We start from the raw sequence: 25,318 nt of genomic DNA, 5'->3' as shown, positions 1-25,318 counted from the left end.
ATACTAACATTGCTCAACCTGTGAACTACTGTCACGAATGATAATTAAGTCTGTTTTGTCAGATGAGTGTGTTTAATACACTCTTCTGTGGGGATTATTTTGTCAAATATTGTAAAAATGCATTTTATAACTGTTGTAAGTGAAATTTTCTTCAATTAAAACTGACTTCTTTCAGTAAACTGACAGTTAAGTATTACAGGAAGGAAGTTTTAAAATTAATTGAGCTGTAGAGATTTTCTTGTGCTAAATGGTTTGCTTGTGTTTCATCTAGGGATGCTGAAGATTAGTGATATTTGGCAGAGTGTTAATGTTTTTGACCTTGCTCACCCCATTTACCTTATATTGGTGAATTGTAGGTAGGAAATCATGTTCGTGCTTTTGAAATTTAAAACAAAGCTGAAGATCGACTTTTAAATTATCTTTCATTGCAAAAATACTGCCAGATTTTACTTCAGATATGTGAGGAAGACATTTTCTGTGTTTTTGTGCCTACAGACATGTGTAATCTGGCAACCAAGTTAATGCGTAAAAGGTCTAGGAAAATTGGGACTCTGAGTAAAGCATGTAATTATGCTACATCCATATTTCTTCAATCTTTTAACACCTGTCTGTTGATCTCTCTGCGCATCTCGCCTCATTATAGTGGTTCTACCCCCAAGCTATAAAGCTGTGAATTTCTTGTAATTGCGCTGGTTCAGAAGTTTAAAAAAAATTATAACCTGATTTTCAGATGCACAGACACCCGTAGCAACCTTAACCAGCCGCAAATCAGCAATTCCAGGAAATATTGTAGCCATTCTTGTCTTGTGAATCCTGACACCTATTTTCCAGTCCTTTTGAGAAATAAAAATGGCTCTTTTATGGGCTGTAGCATGCTTGTCATTGTCATTGAGCGGGAGGAAGAGAACCAGATAAAAGAGGCCTGGAGAGTGAAGCACCACAAGCGAAGACAACACCACACATGCAAATACGCACCCTTGGTAGTGTATAGGCTTCGATAGACATTTTGTGATGTTGGATGAGCTGAATGGCTACTCTTTTCCAAGGAGGCCATTGGCCGACTCTGCCATGACTTAAAGCCCCGGTCCTTAACTATAGAAATGAAGATCATCATGACCCTCAACTTTTATAGGTCCATCCACAAGGGATCAATCAAACGGGCAGATTGTGAGATTAGTGAAAACTTGCATTTGGCGGATAACTGACTGCCTTTTCCGTGGCTGCAAAATTCATCAGATTTATCATGTTCGTGATTGGACAAAGGCAGAGGACATTAAGTTTCTACAGGGCAGTTGGCTTCCCAGGAGTTCAAGGGTCAATCGAGGGAACACACATCGCAATAAAGACATTGGGGGAAACAGTCGGGTCATTTTCTCCTCTTGATAGCGCCCCCGGGGAGCTAACGTGGGGCGCAAACGACTTTTCACCGGTTTGCGACGCCGCTGTCGACTCCCGCGAAATTCTGTGGGAGTTTAACGGCGGCAGTAACCGGTAGCGCCCCACTCCTACCGATAGCGCCCCAGGTCGCTGTGCCGGCGACGATGATGTCATCACCGTGCGCAGCGATCCGTTCGGTAATGCCCCATAAAGGCAAAAATAAAAGTGGAGGTGTGGCACAAAAAAAAAAATCTCCAATTTACCGGTCGAGGCCTTCTTTGTAGATCATGATCTTGCAGCTCGGCACTCTGCTTGTGTGCCAGGCTGCTGCCACAGCACTCCGCTCCCTGATGGTCCAGCATCGGCCATGTTTCCCTCCTGCAGAGGGCAGCTTGGCCCTCCCCTTTAATGGAAGGGGAAGGCCCTGTCTACTCGCCAACTCTACTCATCCCACTGCGTAGAGCTGGAAACTTTGTGTGCATGTGCACCTTGGTCCCGCCGCCGAGAGGAGCTGCAGCGTGATATTTTTGCACTAAAAAAACCTTAAATCAAATTCACAAATGACATTCTACGTGACTATACGTGGTGCACTATCCATCCTCATCTTTCTTGACCTGTCTGCAACCTTTGACACAGTTGGCCACACCATTCTCCTCCAACGCCTCTCCTCCATTGTTGAGCTGAGTGGGACTGCCCTCGCCTGGTTTCAGTCTTACCTATCCAGTTGTAGCCAGAGAATCTCCCACAATGGTTTCTCTTCTTGCCTTTGCACTGTTATCTCTGTCCTTGCTCCCCTCTTATTTCTCATCTGCCTGCTGTCCTCAGCAACATCATCTGAAAACACGACGTCCAGTTCCATTTTTACTGACGACATCAGCTTTACCTCACCACCACCTCTCACTACACACTCCACTGCCTCTATGTTGTCACATGGCTTGTCCAACATCCAGTCCTGGATGAGCCCAAATTTTAATAAACACTGGGAAGACTGAAGCCATTGTCTTTGGTCCCCGCCATAAACTTCATTCCCTAGCCACTGATTCCATCTCCTCCGGCCACTGTCTGATGTTTAACCAGATTGTTCGCAACCTCAGCGTCGTAGTTGACCTGGAACTGAATTTCCAACCCCATATCTTCTCCATCATCCAAAACTCTGTTACCGTATCCTAACTTGCACCAAGTCCCGTTCATACATCACCCTGTGCTCGCTGATCTACATTGGTTCTCTGATCCTGAACGCCATGATTTTAAAACTCTCACCTTCGTGTTCAATGGCCTTGCCATCCCCATCTCTGTAACCTCCTCCACCTACAACCCTCCAAGAACTCAGTGTTTCTCCAACTCAGGCCTCTTATCCATCCCCTATTTCCTTCACCCCACCAGTAATGGCTGTGCCTTCAGCTGCCTATGCACTAAACTCTGGAATCTCCTCCTATAACCTCTCTGCCTTTCCTCTTTTAAAATCCTCTTTAAAACCCACCACTATTGTCCAAATGTCTCCTTCTTTGGCTCGGTGTCAATTTTTGTCTGATTAAGCTCCTATACAGCACCATGGGACATTTTACTACGTTAAATGCGCATATAACTGTAAGTTGATGTTCGTTGTATCAGAAAGGGCTACCGCTCACACAACATTGAGTAATCTGTGATGTCTGGCTGCATACCTTGCTTGTGAACGCCTGCAATGATGCATTTATTGTCCACAACACGGTCTTCGCATGCATGCTTTGGGTACTGGGGACAAGTGGAAAGATGGAACGTTGCTGATCAAGTTTATTCCTTGCTGCCATGCCTTTTTGTGTCCCATACCTGAGGAGAGACACAACCAAGTACATGCGTCTGCCAGGCAGGTGGTTGAGAAGACTCTTGGGTGCTGACGAGCCGCTTCAGGTGCTTGGACAGGTCTGGGGATGTCCTCCAATACTCCTCATAGAGGATAGTGAGGGTAGTCGTCTGCTATGCCCTGCACAACTTCGCTAGGACGGAAGGTCTGGATATTAACATCATGAGGCTCCAATGAAAACACAAGATCCTGGACTGTTGGAGCCGGAGCCAGTGGACGTGGCATGTTCAGAGAGGGCAATGCGGTCACAGGTCAGTTTGTGGCACAGGCCTTTATCCAATGAATGCCCCCGCAAGGTCGCAACCAGAAGGAGGATCCAGACACAGCTCTCGAACATCAAAAGACTTTTTTGCAAAAAATGTTTCATATGATTCGTAAACTTTAACTCGAAGTTTTTCCTTAAAAAGTTAAACTTTATTTGGACATTTGAACAAATTCTTGCAGGGACTCCATTAAACCTTAAATAGACTAAGTAACGTAGTTTAATTACAAACAGTGGTTCAAGGCAATGTTAAACCCTTTCAAAAAATGTGAATAACTATATACAATGATAAACCTTTTAATGAGCATTAATCAAAAGTTAAACTCATGTAAATCTTTGCAGGTTTGGGAACCCCCTCCCCCACCCGTTTCTTGCCCTCTCCTGTGTGTTGTGTGCCATTTTGCTCTGCAAAGACAAAGAGGGGAAAAAATTATTCTTGTCATTGTTTGAATGTGTGGGACATTGCTCAGAATAATTCCGGGGGCTTTTGCTGAAAGTTCATGATTCAACAAAATTTGCATTAACCTTTAATGTGGTGGTGTCCACGGTGGGTGACAATGAAAGTTTAAATTAGCTTGGCAGGGGAATGGGAACCTGAAAATAGATTCAGTAGGGAGGGGAGTAAAGCTAGAATGAGAAAGCAAAAATAAAGTGAGTTTGAAGGAGAGAGGAACAAGCAGGAAAAAGGGTAAAAAAACAAATTTAAAGGCACTTTGTCCAAATGCACATAGCATTCGTAACAAAATAGATGAGTTGACGGCACAAATAGATACAAATGGGTATGATCTGATAGCCATTACAGAAACGTGATTGCAAGGTGACCAGAACTTGGAATTAAATATTCAGGGGTATTTGACAATCTGGAAGGACAGATAGAAAGGAAAAGGAGGTGGGGTAGCTCTATTGATAAAGGGTGGAATCACTGCAATAGTGAGAAATGATATTGGCTCAAATGATCAGGATGTTGAAACAGTTTGGGTGGAGGTAAAGAATAATAAGGGGAAAAAGTCACTGGTGGGTGGAATCTATAGGTCCCCTAACAATAGCAACTCTGTTGGTCGGAGTATAAACCAGGAAATAGTGAGGGCTTGTAAAAAGGGAACAGCAATAATCAAGGGTGATTTTAATCTCCATATTGATTGGACAAATCAAATTGGTCAGAGTAAAAACATAGAAACATAGAAAATAGGTGCAGGAGCAGGCCATTCAGCCCTTCTAGCCTGCACCGCCATTCAATGAGTTCATGGCTGAACATGAAACTTCAGTACCCACTTCCTGCTTTCTCGCCATACCCCTTGATCCCCCGAGTAGTAAGGACTTCATCTAACTCCCTTTTGAATATATTTAGTGAATTGGCCTCAACTACTTTCTGTGGTAGAGAATTCCACAGGTTCACCACTCTCTGGATGAAGAAGTTTCTCCTCATCTCGGTCCTAAGTGGCTTACCCCTTATCCTTAGACTGTGTCCCCTGGTTCTGGACTTCCCCAACATTGGGAACATTCTTCCTGCATCCAACCTGTCCAAACCCGTCAGAATTTTAAACGTTTCTATGAGGTCCCCTCTCACTCTTCTGAACTCCAGTGAATACAAGCCCAGTTGATCCAGTCTTTCTTGATAGGTCAGTCCCACCATCCCGGGAATCAGTCTGGTGAATCTTCGCTGCACTCCCTCAATAGCAAGAATGTCCTTCCTCAAGTTAGGAGACCAAAACTGTACACAATACTCCAGGTGTGGCCTCACCAAGGCCCTGTACAACTGTAGCAACACCTCCCTGCCCCTGTACTCAAATCCCCTCGCTATGAAGGCCAACATGCCATTTGCTTTCTTAACCGCCTGCTGTACCTGCATGCCAACCTTCAATGACTGATGTACCATGACACCCAGGTCTCGCTGCACCTTCCCCCTTCCTAATCTGTCACCATTCAGATAATAGTCTGTCTCTCTGTTTTTACCACCAAAGTGGATAACCTCACATTTATCCACATTATACTTCATCTGCCACGCATTTGCCCACTCACCTAACCTATTCAAGTCACTCTGCAGCCTCATAGCATCCAGCTCACACTGCCACCCAACTTAGTGTCATCCGCAAATTTGGAGATACTACATTTAATCCCCTCGTCTAAATCATTAATGTACAATGTAAACAGCTGGGGCCCCAGCACAGAACCTTGCGGTACCCCACTAGTCACTGCCTGCCATTCTGAAAAGTACCCATTTACTCCTACTCTTTGCTTCCTGTCTGACAACCAGTTCTCAATCCACGTCAGCACACTACCCCCAATCCCATGTGCTTTAACTTTGCACATTAATCTCTTGTGTGGGACCTTGTCGAAAGCCTTCTGAAAGTCCAAATATACCACATCAACTGGTTCTCCTTTGTCCACTTTACTGGAAACATCCTCAAAAAATTCCAGAAGATTTGTCAAGCATGATCTCCCTTTCACAAATCCATGCTGATTTGGACCTATCATGTCACCATTTTCCAAATGCACTGCTATGACATCCTTAATAATTGATTCCATCATTTTACCCACTACTGAGGTCAGGCTGACCGGTCTATAATTCCCTGCTTTCTCTCTCCCTCCTTTTTTAAAAAGTGGGGTTACATTGGCTACCCTCCACTCGATAGGAACTGATCCAGAGTCAATGGAATGTTGGAAAATGACTGTCAATGCATCCGCTATTTCCAAGGCCACCTCCTTAAGTACTCTGGGATGCAGTCCATCAGGCCCTGGGGATTTATCGGCCTTCAATCCCATCAATTTCCCCAACACAATTTCCCGACTAATAAAGATTTCCCTCAGTTCCTCCTCCTTACTAGACCCTCTGACCCCTTTTATATCCGGAAGGTTGTTTGTGTCCTCCTTAGTGAATACTGAACCAAAGTACTTGTTCAATTGGTCCGCCATTTCTTTGTTCCCCGTTATGACTTCCCCTGATTCTGACTGCAGGGGACCTACGTTTGTCTTTACTAACCTTTTTCTCTTTACATACCTATAGAAACTTTTGCAATCCGCCTTAATGTTCCCTGCAAGCTTCTTCTCGTACTCCATTTTCCCTGCCCTAATCAAACCCTTTGTCCTCCTCTGCTGAGTTCTAAATTTCTCCCAGTCCCCAGGTTCGCTGCTATTTCTGGCCAATTTGTATGCCACTTCCTTGGCTTTAATACTATCCCTGATTTCCCTAGATAGCCACGGTTGAGCCACCTTCCCTTTTTTATTTTTACGCCAGACAGGAATGTACAATTGTTGTAATTCATCCATGCGGTCTCTAAATGTCTGCCATTGCCCATCCACAGTCAACCCCTTAAGTATCATTCGTCAATCTATCTTAGCCAATTCACGCCTCATACCTTCAAAGTTACCCTTCTTTAAGTTCTGGACCATGGTCTCTGAATTAACTGTTTCATTCCCCATCCTAATGCAGAATTCCAGCATATTATGGTCACTCTTCCCCAAGGGGCCTCGCACAATGAGATTGTTAATTAATCCTCTCTCATTACACAATGGCCTCCCCCCTAGTTGGTTCCTCGACATATTGGTCTAGAAAACCATCCCTTATGCACTCCAGGAAATCCTCCTCCACCGTATTGCTTCCAGTTTGGCTAGCCCAATCTATGTGCATATTAAAGTCACCCATTATAACTGCTGCACCTTTATTGCATGCACTCCTAATTTCCTGTTTGATGCCCTCCCCAACATCACTACTACTGTTTGGAGGTCTGTACACAACTCCCACTAACGATTTTTGCCCTTTAGTGTTCTGCAGCTCTACCCATATAGATTCCACATCATCCAAGCTAATGTCTTTCCTAACTATTGCATTAATCTCCTCTTTAACCAGCAATGCTACCCTACCTCCTTTTCTTTTTTTTCTATCCTTCCTGAATGTTGAATACCTCTGGATGTTGAGTTCCCAGCCCTGATCACGCCTCCGTAATCCCAATCACATCATATTTGTTAACATCTATTTGCACACTTAATTCATCCACCTTATTGCGGTAACCTTGAGGAAGAGTTCATAAAGTGCATAAGGGACGGGTTCCTTGAGCAGTATGTAACAGAACCAACCCGGGGCAGGCTATCTTAGATCTGGTCCTGTGTAATGAGACAGGATTAATAAACAATCTCCTAGTAAAGGATCCCCTTGGAATGAGTGATCATAGCATGGTTGAATTTCAAATTCAGATGGAGGGTGAGAAAGTTGGATCTCAAACCAGTGTACTGAGCTTAAATAAAGGAGACTATGAAGGTATGAGGGCAGAGTTGGCTAAAGTGGACTGGGAAAATAGATTAATGTGTAGGACAGTTGATGAACAGTGGCGTACATTTAAGGAGATATTTTACAACTCAAGAAAAATATATTCCAGTGAGGAGAAAAGGTTGTAAAAGAAAAGATAGCCATCCGTGGCTAGCTAAAGAAATAAAGGACGGTATCCAATTAAAAACAAGGGCATGCAAAGTGGCTAAAACTAGTGGGAGGGCAGAAGATTGGGAAGCTTTTAAAAGCCAGCGAAGAATGACTTTAAAAAAAAAATTAAGAAAGAAAAGATAGACTATGAAAGTAAACTAGCATGACGAAAAACAGATTGCAAGAGTTTCTATCGGTATAGTGGCTAAAGTAAATGTTGGTCCCTTAGAGGATGAGACCGGGGAATTAGTAATGGGGAACATGGAGATGGCAGAAACTCTGAACAAATATTTTGTATCGGTCTTCACGGTAGAAGACACAAACAATATCTCAACAGTGGATAGTCAAGGGGCAATAGGGGGGTGGAGGAACGGAAGACAATCACAATCACTAAGGAGGTGGTACTCAGGAAGATAATGGGACTAAAGGCAGATAAATCCCCTGGACCTGATGGCTTGCATCCTAGGGTCTTAAGAAAAGTAGCGGCAGGGATAGTGAATGCATTGGTTGTAATTTACCAAAATGCCCTGGATTCTGGTGAGGTCCCAGCAGATTGGAAAACTACAAATGTAATGCCCCTATTAAAAAAAAGGAGGCAGACAAAAAGCAGTAAACTTTAGACCAGTTAGCCTAACATCTGTGGTTGGGAAAATGTTGGAGTCCATTATTGAAGAAGCAGTAGCAGGACTTTAGGAAAAGCATAATATGGTCAGGCAGAGTCAGCATGGTTTTATGAAAGGGAAATCATCTTTGACAAATTTGCTGGAATTCTTTGAGGATATAACGAACAGGGTGGATAAAGGGGAATCAGTGGATATGGTGTATTTGGACTTCCAGAAGGCATTTGACAAGGTGCCACATAAAAAGTTACTGCACAAGATAAAAGTTCACGGGGTTGGGGATAATATATTAGCATGGATAGAGGATTGGCTAGCTAACAGAGAGTTGGGATAAATGGTTCATTCTTGGGTTGGCAATCAGTAACTAGTGGGGTGCCACACGATCAGTGCTGGGACTCCAAGTATTTACAATCTATATTAATGATTTGGAAGAAAGGACCGAGGGTAACGTAGTCAAGTTTGCTGATGATACAAAGATGGGAGGAAAAGCGATGTGTGAGGTGGACACAAAAAATCTTCATAAGGACATAGACAGGCCAAGTGAGTGGGCAAAAATTTGGCAGATAGGGTATAATGTTGGAAAGTGTGAGGTCATGCACTTTGGCAGAAAAAATCAAAGAGTAAGTTATTATTTAAATGGAGAAAAATTGCAAAGTGCTACAGTACAGTGTGACCTAGGGGTACTTGTGCATGAAACCCAAAAGGTTATTATGCAGGTACAGCAAGTGATCAGTAAGGCCAATGGAATCTTGGCCTTTACTGCAAAGGGGATGGAGTATAAAAGCAGGGAAGTCTTGCTACAGTTATACAGGATATTGGTGAGGCCACACCCGGAATACTGCGTGCAGTTTTGGTTTCCATATTTACGAAAGATTATACTTGCTTTGGAGGCAGTTCAGAGAAGGCTCAAGGTTGATTCCGGAGGTGAGGGGGTTGACTTATGAGGAAACGTTGAGGAGGTTGGGCCTCTACTGATTGGAATTCAGAAGAATGAGAGGTGATCTTATCGAAACGTATAAGATTATGAAGGGGCTTGACAAGGTGGATGCAGAGAGGATGTTTCCACTGATAGGGGAGACTAGAACTAGAGGGCATAATCTTAGAATAAGGGGCCACCCATTTAAAACTGAGATGAGGAGGCGTTTCTTCTGAATTGTAAATTTGTGTAATTCGCTGCCTCAGAGTTGTGGAAGCTGGGACATTGAATAAATTTAAGACAGAGATAGACAGTTTCTTAACTGATAGATTAAGGGGTTATGGGGAGAGGGTAAGGAAGTGGACCTGAGTCCATGATCGAATCAGCCATGATCGTATTAAGTGGCGGAGTAGGCTCGAGGGGCCGTATGGCCTACTCCTGCTATTTCTTATGTTCTGAGCATGGTTAGTGTCTTAACTTCCATGGCCTGGTGAGGTCATTGAATTTCTTGTGGCACTGCGCCTCCATCTTGGGAACTAATGAAAAATGTTTAAGACAGAAAGCGGTCCATCATTTGTCTCTTTCCCTGGCACTGTGCCTAATGATATAAATCTGTAAATAAATCACCACTGTGATGTTTGTGCACATTTACAATTGGATTTGTTTGGTCAATTTTCTCTGAACCTAGAAACAGCAACACAATTTAAACAACAACAAAATGATCCAAGATTTGATAAACTAACCAGTTACCAATCGTGTTACCCTCAATTGATTAGCAGGACACAGTTTAAATTGTTGACGTAACTTAATGGGCTGGTAAGATCAGGGCTGTAGTTTGGATCAGTGAGGTTCGGCCTATTGTCAACCATTGACGTATGAATGTTTTATCGTTGAAGCTTCACTCTTATTTTTAAAAAAAATGTGATCACTTTTTTTAGGGCTCCACCCTAACACTTTGAACTCCATTGGCCCCCATATGTTACTGAGACCGGCAGGAAACTTTGCTGTACCTTAACATTGGCAGAATGGGTGTTATTTCATCAGCAACTTCGGGATTCCACCCCATAGTGCTAGATGTATTTTCTGACTGCATTCTGTGATAGTGCCAAACAGGATTGTCAGACTAGGCCATATATCCATTTGACTTTAGACAATTTTGTGAACTAGTGGATCTCCTGATAAAGTGCAGTATTCAGATCTAGCAACATTAGAGGAAAGGGAGATATTTAGGCCAAGATGGGACAGGCATATACAACAATTGTAGAGGAGTGGGAAGAGAAGGTGAGGAGGACGGAATGTGGCGCGGGAGAGTGTGAGGAGAAGGACGGGATAGTTGGGATACTGTAGAGAAACCACTCCTGCATGGGAAATACCCTCAGTCATGGGCAGGGGGTGGAGGCTTAAAAACTTTCTGTGCCAGAGCAGGGAAGGGTTTCAGCTCAGCAAAATGTCTCCGCAGGAAGAGAGGGATGTAGGGTGGGAAGGCACTGTAAAAGAATCTCAGGGAGGGGAGGGACAGTGCATTGTATTGGCTGCCTGACAATCAATTGCAATAGCTTGGTTGTAACATTGTCCAAGTGAGCTGGTAATGGGTATCTGTGCAGTGGGGGGGGGGGGGGGGAGGAGGGAGAGGGGAGGGAGGGGGGGGGAGGAGGGAGGGGGGGGGGAGAGGGGGAGGGGGGGGGAGGGGAAGCGGGGGAGACGGAGGAGACGACGACGACTTGGAGCATCTGGCACACATGAAGCTGGGGGTGACGATCAGAATTGTCTGGGAACACTCTGGGGGATGGGGGAGAGTTTGGTATTCTCAAGATGAAGCATCTAGGCAGGGGTTCTCCAGAAGATCTGGGTAATATTGCTGCATCAACCTTTGCTGGCACTGAAATGTCAAACAGCATGAGGGACAGGATTTAGGGTGGCTGATTGAACAGCTCTGCTTGTTATGACTGGGACAGAGCAGGAGGAAAATTGAGAGTGACTCGATCTGTAACTTGGTGCTGGCAGTTAACTTTTGCATGAAGGGAATTTAAAATTTGCTGCATGTGTTACTAAAATGTTGGATGGACTTTCACAAGACAATTTTCTTGGAAAAGCATAGAGCGAGTGATGAAGGGAGACCACTGAAGTGCCTGGGGTAAGTCCAATATAGGATGATTTATACGGATTCGTATTAAATTCTGCTGCCCAAGGCCTTGAAATTTACAGCCAGACTATATTTACTTTTTGTTTTACTCTCTTCCCCACTTGCTGATCTTGTTCTGCCAAGTTTGAGGACCAAAAGCGTGGTTTGGGGTGAGGGTTTACAATTTCTAGCTCGGGGATTTGGGGGTAGGGGTGTGTTTAAACTTAAAATGGCATTGGCTACTTTTGCTGTGTGTGCGTTTTTCTACCGTCATGTAATGTTGGGTTTGACGCAATTGCATTCTAGTAGTGATGTTATATTATGCTTGTAGTGCCATTTGCAGGTGCAATACCATTGGAATTCTGAGACTACTTACTTTTTTTTTAATGGGCTGAATTTTCCGTGGTGGTAGCGGGCACGATCAGTGGAAAAGTTTTTTTTTTTGCAGCGGGTCAGGAACCCACTGTCAACTTGCTTCCATGCGAATGAAATAACAATTTAATTCTCATCATTCATTCCATTTGTTCAATTTGCTTTCAATCCCTGAATATTTCAATCTGAGACTTTAGGATGAATTTCTGCAGAGGTTCTCTCTGTCCATTGTTAACTTCAATGGAAGAGGTTCAGAAATCCCAGAAACACATTGTAAGCATCTGTGTGTCAGGGATTCCGCAGCTCCCCTGCTGAATTTGCATAAGATTGTAAATCCTCCCCTTTACAATTACATTTAAAGTCTGCTTAATTTTATGTATTACCTGTACACATCTTTTATTAGTACCAGTTACTGATTTAAAAAAAAGTCTATAGATTTGTGACCAAAGCACAATTAATGTAGTTTTTTAATTACGTTCTTGATCGTATTTGTAGATGGAGTCATATTATTTAATAATTTTATTTAAATACTTTGTCGCTCATATATAACTTGTATGATTGCACAGTAAACATTCAACAGCCACTATGTTAGATTAAACCGAACATTTAATGTGGCCAGGGTCCCTTCAAGGACCCTGGCTTAAAACGCGTCATAAATGACATCACCAGACCAGCTCCATTGAATTAGGTCAGGTAACATGTTGGGCGGGTTTAATAGGCCTCATTAAGGTATGTTCATTTCGTACAGCAGGATGGAGTCAGCAGCGGGGTCGGGACCCGCCAAGGTAAGGAGAATGCCAGCCAATGTATTTTAGTTTGATAAACTTGAACTTGTTTGAAATTCATGAGAGCGGTATTAAGCATTAGACAGGTAAATAGTGAACAAATTCCTTGTAATTTTGGAGAGTAATAGGTAACTTGAAGTTTTACACTACTCACATGGTTATGAGTGTGCAACAGTCATTTGCACACACCTGCACTCTTGTCAACCCTTCTCCAAATACTGATACAAATATATACTGCCCTTTCTTCACCAAACAGTCTGTTCTTATCTCATTTACAAGCTTTTCTGTCATAGGGCCCAAACAGTTTACCCATCTTGGAGCATGTGACACTGAAACCTAGACAACACTAATCTGATCTACCTATACACATCCAGACACAAATAAACTGTCAGTATTTACCTGACCTATATTGCAGTGAAATATGTCAAGTATATTCATCACGGGTTGGAATAGCTTCTTGCCCAGTCTAGTTTCGATCTGCACCCCAGTGGGTATCAGGCAGACTCTGCCTGAGTTACTCATCTTTGAGAATGGGATGCCAAATGGCTGGCTTTTGCTGCTTGTTAATATCCATCTGAAATACAGTTTGTGCTATGAACTGCCGACTGACACCGGACTCATCTGTCATAACTTCATTGGAAGGGTGGGAGAAACCCTCTTTGGAAAAGCATAATTCAATTAAACAGAGTCAGCATGGTTTTATGAAAGGGAAATCATCTTTGACAAATTTGCTGGAGTTCTTTGAGGATGTAACGAGCAGGGGGAACCAGTGGATGTGTATTTGGATTTCTAGAAGGCATTCGATAAGGTGCCACGTAAAAGGTTACTGCATTAGCTAAAAGTTCATGGGGAAGGGAGTAATATATTAGCCTGGATAGAGGATTGGCTAATTAACAGGAAACAGAGTCGGGATAAATGGGTCATTTTCCGGTTGGCAAACAGTGACTAGTGGGGTGCCGCAGGGATCGGTGCTCAAGTACTTACAATCTATATTATTGACTTGGATGAAGGGACCGAGTGTAATGTAGCCAAATTTGCTGCTGATAGAAAGATGGATGGGAAAGCAAATTATGAGGAGGACACAAAAAATCTGCAAAGGGAAAAAGACAGGCTAAGTGAGTGGGCAGAAATTTGGCAGATGGAGTATAATGTGGGAACATGTGAGGTTATCCACTTTGGCAGAAAAAAATAGAAAAGCAAATTATAATGTAAATGGAGAAAAATTGCAAAGTGCTGCAGTACAGAGGGACGTGGAAGTCCTTGTGCATGAAACACAAAAAGTTAGTATGCAGGTACAGCAAGTAATCAGGAAGGCAAATGGATGTAGGGAGCTCGGAGTTAAATTTAAAAAGTAGGACCTCAAAAGGTAGTAATCTCAGGATTGTTACCAGTGCCATGTGCTAATCAGAATAGAAATCGCAGGATAGCTCAGATGAATACGTGGCTTGAGGAGGGACTCAAATTCCTCGGACATTGGAACAGGTTCTGGGGGAGGTGGGACCAGTACAAACCGGACGGGCTGCACCTGGGCAGGACCGGAACCAACGTCCTAGGAGGAGTGTTTGCTCATGCTGTTGCGGGGGGGTTAAACTAATATGGCAGAGAGATGGGAACCTATGCAGGGAGACAGAGGGAAGTAAAATGGGAGCAGAAGCAAAAGATAGAAAGAAGAAAAGTAACAGTGGAGGGCAGAGAAACCCAAGGCAAAAAGGGCCACGTTGCAGCAAAATTCTGTGAGGGCAAAATGTGTTTAAAAAGACAAGTCTGAAGGCTCTCTGCCTTTAATGCGAGGAATATTCGGAATAAAGTGGACGAATTAGCTGCACAGGCACCAATTAATGAATATGATATTATTGGCATCACGGGGACATGGCTCCAGGGTGACCAAGGCTGGGAACTCAACATCCAGGGGTATTCAACATTTAGCAAAGATGGGCAGAGAGGAAAAGGAGGCGGGGTGGCATTGCTGGTTAAAGAGGAAATTAATGCAATAGTAAGGAAGGACATCAGCTTGGATAATGTGGAATCTGTATGGGTGGAGCTGCGGAATACCAAAGGGCAGAAAACGCTAGTGGAGTAGTGTACAGACCACCAAACAGTAGTCGTGAGGTTGGGGACAGCAGCAAACAAGAAATTAGCGATGCGTGCAATAAAGGTACAGCAGTTAGCATGGGCGACTTTAATCTACATATAGATTGGGCTAACCAAACTGGTAGCAATACGATGGAGGAGGATTTCCTGGAGTGTATTAGGGATGGTTTTCTAGACCAATATGTTGAGGAACCAACCAGAGGGCTGGCCATCCTAGATTGGGGGTGATGTGTAATGAGAAAGGACTAATTAGCAATCTTGTTGTGCGAGACCCCTTGGGGAAGAGTGACCATAATATGGTAGAATTCTTTATGAAGATGGAGAGTGACGCAGTTAATTCAGAGACGAGGCTCCTGAACTGAAGGAAAGGTATGAGACATGAATTGGCTAGAATAGAGTGGCAAATGATACTTAAAGGGTTGACGGTGGATAGACAATGGCAAATATTTAAGTGTCACATGGATGAACTACAACAATTGTACATCCCTGACTGGAGTAAAAATAAAACGGGACAGGTGGCTCAACCGTGACTAACAAGGGAAATTAAGGATAGTGTTAAATCCAAGGAAGAGACATATAAATTGGCCAGAAAAAGCAGCAAACCTGAGGACTGGGAGACATTTAGAATTCAGCAGAGGAGGACAAAGGGTTTAATTAGGAGGGGGAAAATCGAGTATGAGAGGAAGCTTGCTGGAAACATAAAAACTTGACTGCAAAAGCTTCTACAAATATATGAAAAGAAAAAGATTAGTGAAGACAAACATAGATCGCTTGCAGTCAGATTCAGGTGAATTTATAATGGGGAACAAAGAAATGGCAGACCAATTGAACAAATACTTCAGTTCTGTTTTCATGAAGGAAGACACAAATAACCTTCCGGAAGTATAAGGGGATCGAGGGTCTCGTGAGAAGGAGGAACTGAAGGATATCCTTATTAGGCGGGAAATTGTGTTAGGGAAATAGATGGGATTGAAGGCCGATAAATCCCAAGGGCCTGATAGTCTGCATCCCAGAGTACTAAAGCAAGTGGCCCTAGAAATAGTGGATGCATTGATGATCATTTTCCAACAGTCTATCGACTCTGGATCAGTTCCTGTGGACTGGAGGGTAGCTAATGTAACACCACTTTTTAAAAAAGGAGGAAGAGAGAAAACGGGTAATTATAGACCGGTTAGCCTGACATCGGTAGTAGGGAAAATGTTGGAATCGATTATTAAAGCTGAAATAACAGTGCATTTGGAAAGCAGTGACACGATCGGTCCAAGTCAACATGGATTTATGAAAGGGAAATCATGCTAGACAAATCTTCTGGAATTTTTTGAGGATGTATCTAGTAGAGTGAACAAGGGAGAACCAGTGGATGTGGTGTATTTGGACTTCAAAAGGCTTTTGACAAGGTCCCACACAAGAGATTGGTGTGTAAAATTAAAGCACATGGTATTGGGGTAATATACTGACGTGGATAAAGAACTGGTTGGCAGACAGGAAGCAGAGAGTTGGGATAAACGGGTCCTTTTCAGAATGGCAGGCAGTGACCAGTGGGATGCCGCAGGGCTCAGTGCTGGGACCCCAGCTATTTACAATATACATTAATGATTTAGATGAAGGAATTGAGTGTAATATCTCCAAGTTTGCAGATGACACTAAACTGGGTGGCAGTGTCAGCTGTGAGGAGGACGCTAAGAGACTGTTGGGTGACTTGGACAGGCGAGTGGGCAAATGCATGGCAGATGCAGTATAATGTGGATAAATGTGAGGTTATCCATTTTGGTGGCAAAAATGTGAGCGTAGAATATTATCTGAATGGCGGCAGAGTAGTAAAAGGGGAGGTGCTACGAGACCTGGGTGTCATGGTACATCAGTCATTGAAAGTTGGCATGCAGGTACAGCAGGCGGTGAAGAAGGCAAATGGTATGTTGGCCTTCACAGCTAGGGGATTTGGGTAAAGAAGCAGGGAGGTCTTACTGCAGTTGTACAGGATCTTAGTGAAGCCTCACCTGGAATATTGTGTTCAGTTTTGGTCTCCTAATCTGAGGAAGGACGTTCTTGCTATTGAGGGAGTGCAGCAAAGGTTCACCAGACTGATTCCAGGGATGGCTGGACTGTCATATGAGGAGAGACTGGATCAACTGGGCCTTTATTCACTGGAGTTTAGAAGGATGAGACGGGACCTCATAGAAACGTATAAGATTCTGACGGGAATGGACAGGTTAGATGTGGGAAGAATGTTCCCGATGTTGAGGAAGTCCAGAACCAGGGGACATAATCTTAGGATAAGGGGGAGGCCATTTAGAACTGAGATGAGGAGAAACTTCTTCATTCAGAGAGTTGTTAACCTGTGGAATTCCCTGCCGCAGAGAGTTGTTGATGCCAGTTCATTGGATATATTCAAGAGGGAGTTAGATATGGCCCTTAAGGCTAAGGGGATCAACGGGTATGGAAAGAAAGCAGGAAAGGGGTACTGAGGGAGTGATCAGCCATGATCTCATTGAATGGTGGTGCAGGCTCGAAGGGCCAAATGGCCGACTTCTGCACCTATTTTCAATGTTTCTATGTCTATGTTTCTGTGTTGGCCTTTGTTGCAAGGGGGATTGAGTATACAAGCAGAGAAGTCCAGCTACAACTGTACAGGATATGAGTGAGGCCACACCTTGAGTACTGCGTGCAGTTCTGGTCTCCGTATTTAAGGAAGGATATACTTGCATTGTAGGCTGTTCAGAGAAGGTTCACTAGATTGATTCAGGAGATGAGAGGGTTGACTTATGAAGATAGGTTGAGTAGGTTGGGCCTTGCACATTGGAGTTCAGAAGAATGAGAGGTCATCTGATCGAAACATAGAAAATAGGTGCAGGAGTAGGCCATTGGGGCCTTCGAGCCTGCAGCGCCATTGAATAAGATAATGGCTGATCATTCCCTCAGTACCCCTTTCCTGCTTTCTCTCCATACCCCTTGATCCCCTTAGCCGTAAGGGCCATATCTAACTCCCTCTTGAATATATCCAATGAACTGGCATCAACAACTTTCTGCGGCAGGGAATTCCACAGGTTAACAACTCTCTGAGTGAAGAAGTTTCTCCTCATCTCAGTCCTAAATGGCCTACCCTTTATCCTAAGACTATGTACCCTGGTTCTGGACTTCCCCAACATCGGGAACATTCTTCCCACATCTAACCTGTCCAGTCCTGTCAGAATCTTATACATTTCTATGAGATCCCCTCTCATCCTTCTAAACTCCAGTGAATAAAGGCCCAGTTGATCCAGTCTCTCCTCATATAACAGTCCAGCCATCCCTGGAATCAGTCTGGTGAACCGTCGCTGCACTCTCTCAATAGCAAGAACGTCCTTCCTCAGATTAGAAGACCAAAACTGAACACAATATTCCAGGTGAGGCCTCACTAAGGTTCTGTACAACTGCATTAAGACCTCCCTGCTTCTTTACTCAAATCCCCTAGCTGTGAAGGCCAACATACCATTTGCTACCTTCACCGTCTGCTGTCCCTGCATGCCCACTTTCAATGACTGATGAACCATGACACCCAGGTTTCGTTGCACCTCCCCTTTTCCTAATCTGCTGCCATTCAGATAATATTCTGCCTTTGTGTTTTTGCCCCCAAAATAGATAACCTCACATTTATCCACATTATACTGCAACTGCCATGCATTTATCTACTCACCTAACCTGTCCAAGTCACCCTGCAGCCTCTTAGCATCCTCCTCAAAGCTCACACCGCCACCCAATGTAGTGTCGACTGCAAACTTGGAGATATTACACTCAATTCCTTCATCTAAATCGTTGATGTATATTGTAAAGAGCTGGGGTACCAGCACTGAGCCCTGCGGCACTCCACTAGTCACTGCCTGCCATTCTGAAAGGGACCCGTTTATCCCGCCTCTCTGCTTCCTGTCTGCCAACCAGTTAACTATCCACGTCAGTACAATACCCCCAATACCATGCGCTTTGATTTTGCACACCAATCTCTTGTGCGGGACCTTGTCAAAAGCCTTTTGAAAGTCCAAATACACCACATCCACTGGTTGTCCCTTGTCCACTCTGCTCGTTACATCCTCAAAAAATTCCATAAGATTCGTCAAGCATGATTTCCCTTTCATAAATCCATGCTGACTTGGACCGATCCTGTCACTGCTTTCCAAATGCGCTGCTATTTCATCCTTAATGATTGATTCCAACATTTTCCCCACCACTGATGTCAGGCTAACCGGTCTATAATTACCCGTTTTCTCTCTTCCTCCTTTTTTTAAAAGTGGTGTTACATTAGCTTGTTACATTAGCTACCCTCCAGTCCATAGGAACTGATCCAGAGTCGATAGACTGTTGGAAAATGATCACCAATGCATCCACTATTTCTAGGGCCACTTCCTTAAGCATTCTGGGATGTAGACTATCAGGCCCCGGGGCTTTATCGGCCTTCAATCTCATTAATTTCCCTAACACAATTTCCCGCCTAATAAGGATATCCTTTAGTTCCTCCTTTTCACAAGACCCATTGTCCCCTAGTACATTCGGAAGGTTATTTGTGTCTTCCTTCGTGAAGACAGAACCGAAGTATTGGTTCAATTGGACTGCCATTTCTTTGTTCCCCATTATAAATTCACCTGAATCTGACTGCAAGGGACCTACATTTGTCTTCACTAATCTTTTTCTCTTCATATATTTGTAGAAGCTATTGCAGTCAGTTTTTATGTTCCCTGCAAGCTTCCTCTAGTACTCTATTTTCCTCCTCTTAATTAAACCCTTAGTCCTCTTTTGTTGAATTCTAAATTTCTCCTAGTCCTCAGGTTGGCTGCTTTTTCTAGCCAATTTATATGCCTCTTCCTTGGATTTAAAACTATCCTCAATTTCCCTTGTTAGCCACGGTTGAGCCACCTTCCCAGTTTTATTTTTACTCCAGACAGGGATATACAATTGCTGTAGTTCATCCATGTGATCTTTAAATGTTTGCCATTGCTTATCCATCGTGAACCCTTTAAGTATCCTTTACCAGTCTATTCTAGCCAATTCACCCCTCATACCGTCGAAGTTACCTTTCCTTAAGTTCAGGACCCTAGTTTCTGAATTAACTGTGTCACTCTCCATCTTAATAAAGAATTCTACCATATTATGGTCACTCTTCCCCAAAGGGCCTCGCACAACAAGATTTCTGATTAGTCTCTTCTCATTACACATCACCTAGACCAAGATGGCCAGCTCTCTATTTGGTTCCTCAACATATTGGTCTAGAAAACCATCCCTAATACGGTCTAGAAAGCCATCCCTAATACACTCCAGGAAATCCTCCTCCACCGCATTGCAACCAGTTTGGTTAGCCCAATCAATATGTAGATTAAAGTCGCCCATGATAACTGCTGTACCTTTATTGCAGACATCCCTCATTTCTTCTTTGATGCTGTCCCCAACCTCACTACTACTGTTTGGTGGTCTGGACACAACTCCCACTAGTGTTTTCTGCCCTTTGGTATTCCGCAGCTCCACCCATACCGATTCCACATCATCCAGGCTAATGTCCCTCCTTACAATTGCATTAATTTCCTCTTTAACCAGCAACGCCACCGTGCCTCGTTTTCCTCTGCCTATCCTTCTTAAATATTGAATACTCCTGGATGTTGAGTTCCAAGCCTTGGTCACCCTGGAGCCATGTCTCCGTGATGCCAATTACATCATATCTGTTAACTGCTGTCTGCGCAGTTAATTCGTCCACCTTATTCCGAATACTCCTTGCATTGAGGCACAGAGCTTTCAGGCTTGTCTTTTTCACACACATTGCCCCTTTAGAATTTTGCTGTATTGTGGCCCTTTTTGATTTTTGCCTTGGCTTTCTCTGCCCTCCACTTTTACTATTCTTCTTTCTATCTTTTTTGCTTCTGCCCCCATTTTATTTCCCTCTGTCCCCCTGCCATATTAGTTTAACTCCTCCCCAACAGCACTAGCAAACACTCCCCCGAGGACATTGGTTCCGGTCCTGCCCAGGTGCAGACCGTCCGGTTTGTACTGGTCCCACCTCCCCCAGAACCGGTTCCAATGTCCCAGGAATTTGAATCCCTCCCATTTGCACCACTCCTCAAGCCACGTATTCAACTGAGCTATCCTGCGATTCCTACTCTGACTTGGCACGTGGCACTGGTAGCAATCCTGAGATTACTACTTTTGAGATGCTACTTTTTAATTTAGCTCCTAGCTCCTTAATTTCGTCTTGTAATTTCGTTTTACCTATATGCACCACGACAACTGGCTGTTCACCCTCCCTTTTCAGAATATCCTGCACCCGTTCAGAGACATCCTTGACCCTTGCACCAGGGAGGCAACATACCATCCTTGAGTCTCGGTTGCGGCCGCAGAAAGCCTATCTATAATCCCTTTACAATCGAATCCCTTATCACTATAGCTCTCCCACTCTTTTTCCTGCCCTCCTGTGCAGCAGAGCCACCCACGGTGCCATGAACTTGGCTGCTGGTGCTCCCCCCTGATGAGTCATCCCCCTCGACAGTACTCAAAGCGGTGTATCTGTTTTGCATGGGGATGACCGCAGGGGACCCCTGCACTACCTTCCTTGCACTGCTCTTCCTGTTGATCACCCATTTTCTATCTGGCTGTGTGCCCTTTACCTGCAGTAAGACCAACTCACTAAACGTGCTATTCATGTCATTCTCAGCATCGTGCATGCTGCAGAGTTAATCCACCCGCAGCTCCAGTGCCGCAATGCAGACCGTCAGGAGCTAGAGGCGGATGCACTTCCAGCACACTTAGTCGTCAGGGACACCAGAGGCGTCCCTACTTCCCACATAGTACAGGAGGAGCATAACATGTGTCCGAGCTGTCCTGCCATGACGTAACTCTTAGATAAACTTAATTTGGCAACAACAATGGTAAATATTACTTACTGATAAAGAAAAAAAAAAGCTACTTACCAATCACTAGCCATTAACTTATCCCCATGGCTGTGACGTCACCTTTCGATTTCTTTCTACTTTTTTGCCTTCTCTCCCTGCTGCAGCTGCACCGGCTGGCCTCTCCGACTCACCAACGCCCCGAACTCCCGCCTCTCCGACTGCCGCCGCCTCTCCTCTGCCGCTGGGCCTTTATAGGCCTCGCCAACGCCCCGAACGTGTAAGATAATGAGGGGGCTCGACAAGGTGGATGCAGAGAGGATATTTCCACTCATAGGGGAAAGTAAAACTAGGGGACATAGTCTCAGAATAAGGGGCCGCCCATTTAAAACTGAGATGATGACGAATTTCTGCTCTCAGAGTTGTAAATCTATGGAATTCTCTGCCCCAGAGAGCTGTGGAGGGTGGGTCATTGAATATATTTAAGGCGGAGATAGACAGATTTTTGAGCGATAAGGGAATAAAGGATTATGGGGAGCGGGCAGGGAAGTGGAGCTGAGTCCATGATCAGATCAGCCATGATCTTATTAAATGGCGGAGCAGGCTCGAGGGGCTTGGTGGCCTACTCCTGCTCCTATTTCTTATGTTCTCTTTATGCGTACTTCCGACAAAGTTACCGTGGCGGAGTAGGAGCAGCTTTGAGAAATTTCTGGTTATTTGAAATAACCTCATTACCCTTTGTGCACATTATGTGGATTTAAACAAAATAAAAAAACATCCACTTTGTTTTTAAACAAGCTTTTTATAACAGAGGGTTGAAGTTGTCAAATGTGTTGACAAGTATGGAATATGGCAGCTTAACTAAATTCCTTGTTTTCTAAAGAGCTGGACAATGATTAAATAGTTCACGCATTTGCATTATTGCTTACAAGGCTATTGTATAGTTGATGTACACATGAGGTTTTCCTGTGATATTAAAGAGAAGCAAAATGCATTATGCCTCATATTTGACAGTTGTAAAATAAGGTTACACTTTAGGTGTCAAAACTATTGCAAGCACGAAATGACTGGGACAAAGTAGTGAATGGAAGACCAACGCAACATGCTGGTTTCCTTTAGGAGAAGCCAAATTATTTGCAGAGAACGCTGATTCAGCTTGTAGTTTGTTACAAGAATGCAGCAAAGAAAATTAAAGCACCCATTAATTTTGATCTGTCTGATTGTACTTAACATATAGCAGTCAAAATTTAAAAAAATACATTTTTGGAGATTAATACACAAGAGGTTAACAACCTTGATAATATGGCCAAGATTACTATTTTAGCCAGCTGCATCCTTTAGTCCTTATGGGCCTAGACTATTGTTTACTATATTTGACAGGATATACAATGGTCTGTTGGTTAATTTTTCATGAAAAATAAAATAGAGTCACAGATATTGTTGTTTTATGTTTTGAAGAAAAACCTTTGGCTCAAGGTGTTTTCAGAATATGCTAATGATTTGCTGAATTAGAGGCCTTGAAGTTAATAAAAACACAAATTGAGTACATCACCTCGTATGGAACTGCACAATATAAACCTGGAGGGTATTAATTTGATCACTGGTGTGTGCTGAGTTACCTGATCTCAATTTGAGTAACTGTATTGGTTTGACCAAAGGACTGAATGTAAAAATTGAAGTTCTCGTTCCTGATTGCTTGTCATATTCCTATCTGGAAATTGACACAGCCGTAATGACTTGCATGATAGAATAGTCTGCCAGCAATTCGTGGCTAAATAGATTGTGTATATGGAATTGTATCGCAGTACAAGATAGCAGATCAGAAAAGGAGAGTATGTTGGAAGGAAGTGTGTAGAAGTGATGACTGTTCATCATCTGAGAAGTGTATCACTGAAAAACAAAATGGGGGAGCACAAAATGCTAACGAGGATTTTTAATTAGCTCAAGGTTTCCTTCCCATCAGCCTTTTCAAAATACAAATTTTGACAGAAATAGGAAGCAAAAACTGCTGTGGGTCAAGGAGGGTTGCTTTGATTACTTTGGCTACTGGAGAATTATCCCATGACTTTTATTCCTACCAAGACCTAACTCTGTCAAGCCTGTGTGGTGGCTGGTGTGCAACGGCCACCATACGGCATCTTTCACCCTTTTAAGATTTAGGGCCCAACATTGTCCAAGCCGTTTTTTTCGGCGCACTGACTTGAAGCGTGGCGACTTTGCACGCTGGAAAAGACACCGGAAAAAGTGGCCCCATCCTGGCAGCTCTTCGGAGTCTCCAGAGTTGTGGCGTGCAGACTGAAGGTGGGGGGCGGAACAACAGTCTAGCGCAGAAAGCACTGCTGGCACCTGCGCGCATGATCCTGCCCTCCCAGTGCGTCCTGTGGGCTGTGAGCAGGACCCGATGCTCGCAGTCCCTATCCACGGCCGAAGGGACGCCCGATCTTGCCGCACCATATCCCCGGCTGAGTGGCCTCCCGCACCGACCGGCCGACCCGCTGAGTTCCCGGGCGAGGTAGCACTTCGGTCTTATTTTTTATTTAATAGTCGTTGTGTGTGCTTGAGAGTTTTGATTGGGGGGTGGGGGGGGAGGGCTGGTAGAGAGAAAGAGTGTTTTCTATCTCTCTCTCTCTCTCTCTCTCTCTCTCTCTCTCTCTCTCTCTCTCTCTCTCTCTCTCTCTCTCTCTCTCTCTCTCTATACACCCCGCCCCCACCAGTGACATCGCAGCTAGCAGCTCGCATTTCTTCGGTAGGATTTACTTCATTGTTATTAGTATTTTAATTGTTTGAGGTTTTCCTTGCAATGTTTGGTGCTTGATTGTTGAGGTCCTCTCCAGTTCCCTTCACTCTCCTATCCCTGCCCTAATGTCTGCCGAATGTGCGCTGCTTTTTAATCACTGCCCGCAAGGCTTTTAAGAGCTGGCCACATACGCTGACCTAAGTCGATTTGGAGTAAGTTTTTGCTGGCCAAAGTGGCATAAATGGCCAAAACTGGCCGTAGTGTCTGGGAACGCCCTGTTTTGAAAAAAAAATTGACCTAAAAAAAATCGTACCTAACTGACTTACTCTGGAGCAAATTTTTTGTGGAAAATGGCATTTTTTAACTTACGCCAGAAAAAACATAGAAACATAGAAAATAGGTGCAGGAGTAGGCCATTCGGCCTTTCGAGCCTGCACCACCATTCAATAAGATCATGGCTAATTCATCTCTGTACCCCTTTCCTGCTTTCTCTCTATACCCCTTGATCCCTTTAGCCATAAGGGCCATATCTAACTCCCTCTTGAATATATCTAACGAACCTCTTTGCGGCAGACAATTCCACAGGTTCACAACAGTGAAGATGTTTCTCTTCATCTCGGTCCTAAATGGCTTACCCCTTATCATTAGACTGTGACCCCTGGTTCTGGACTTCCCCAATATTGGGAACATTCTTCCTGCATTTCACCTGTCCAGTCCTGTCAGAATTTTATATGTTTCTATGAGATCCCCTCTCATTCTTCTAAACTCCAGTGAATACAGGCCCAGTCAATCCAGACTCTCTTCATATGTCAGTCCTGCCATCCCGGGAATCAGTCTGGTGAACCTTTGCTACACTCCCTCAATAGCAAGAACGTCCTTCCTCCGATTAGGAGACAAAAACTGAACACAATATTCCAGGTGAGGCCTCACCAAGGCC

General features: G+C 43.9%; 1 protein-coding gene across 6 annotated transcripts in view; it reads left to right on the top strand.

Annotated features, from left to right (window-relative positions):
• The window catches only part of sestd1 (SEC14 and spectrin domains 1), a 241,966-nt gene that overhangs the window by 32,292 nt on the left and 184,356 nt on the right, over positions 1–25,318 (top strand). The gene's annotated exons all lie outside the window — the stretch shown is intronic.

Source organism: Pristiophorus japonicus, chromosome 3, assembly GCF_044704955.1.
Source record: "Pristiophorus japonicus isolate sPriJap1 chromosome 3, sPriJap1.hap1, whole genome shotgun sequence".
Lineage (NCBI taxonomy): Eukaryota > Metazoa > Chordata > Chondrichthyes > Pristiophoridae > Pristiophorus > Pristiophorus japonicus.
The sequence above is the reverse complement of the archived record's forward strand: the minus strand, read 5'-3'. Positions and strand labels throughout refer to the sequence as shown.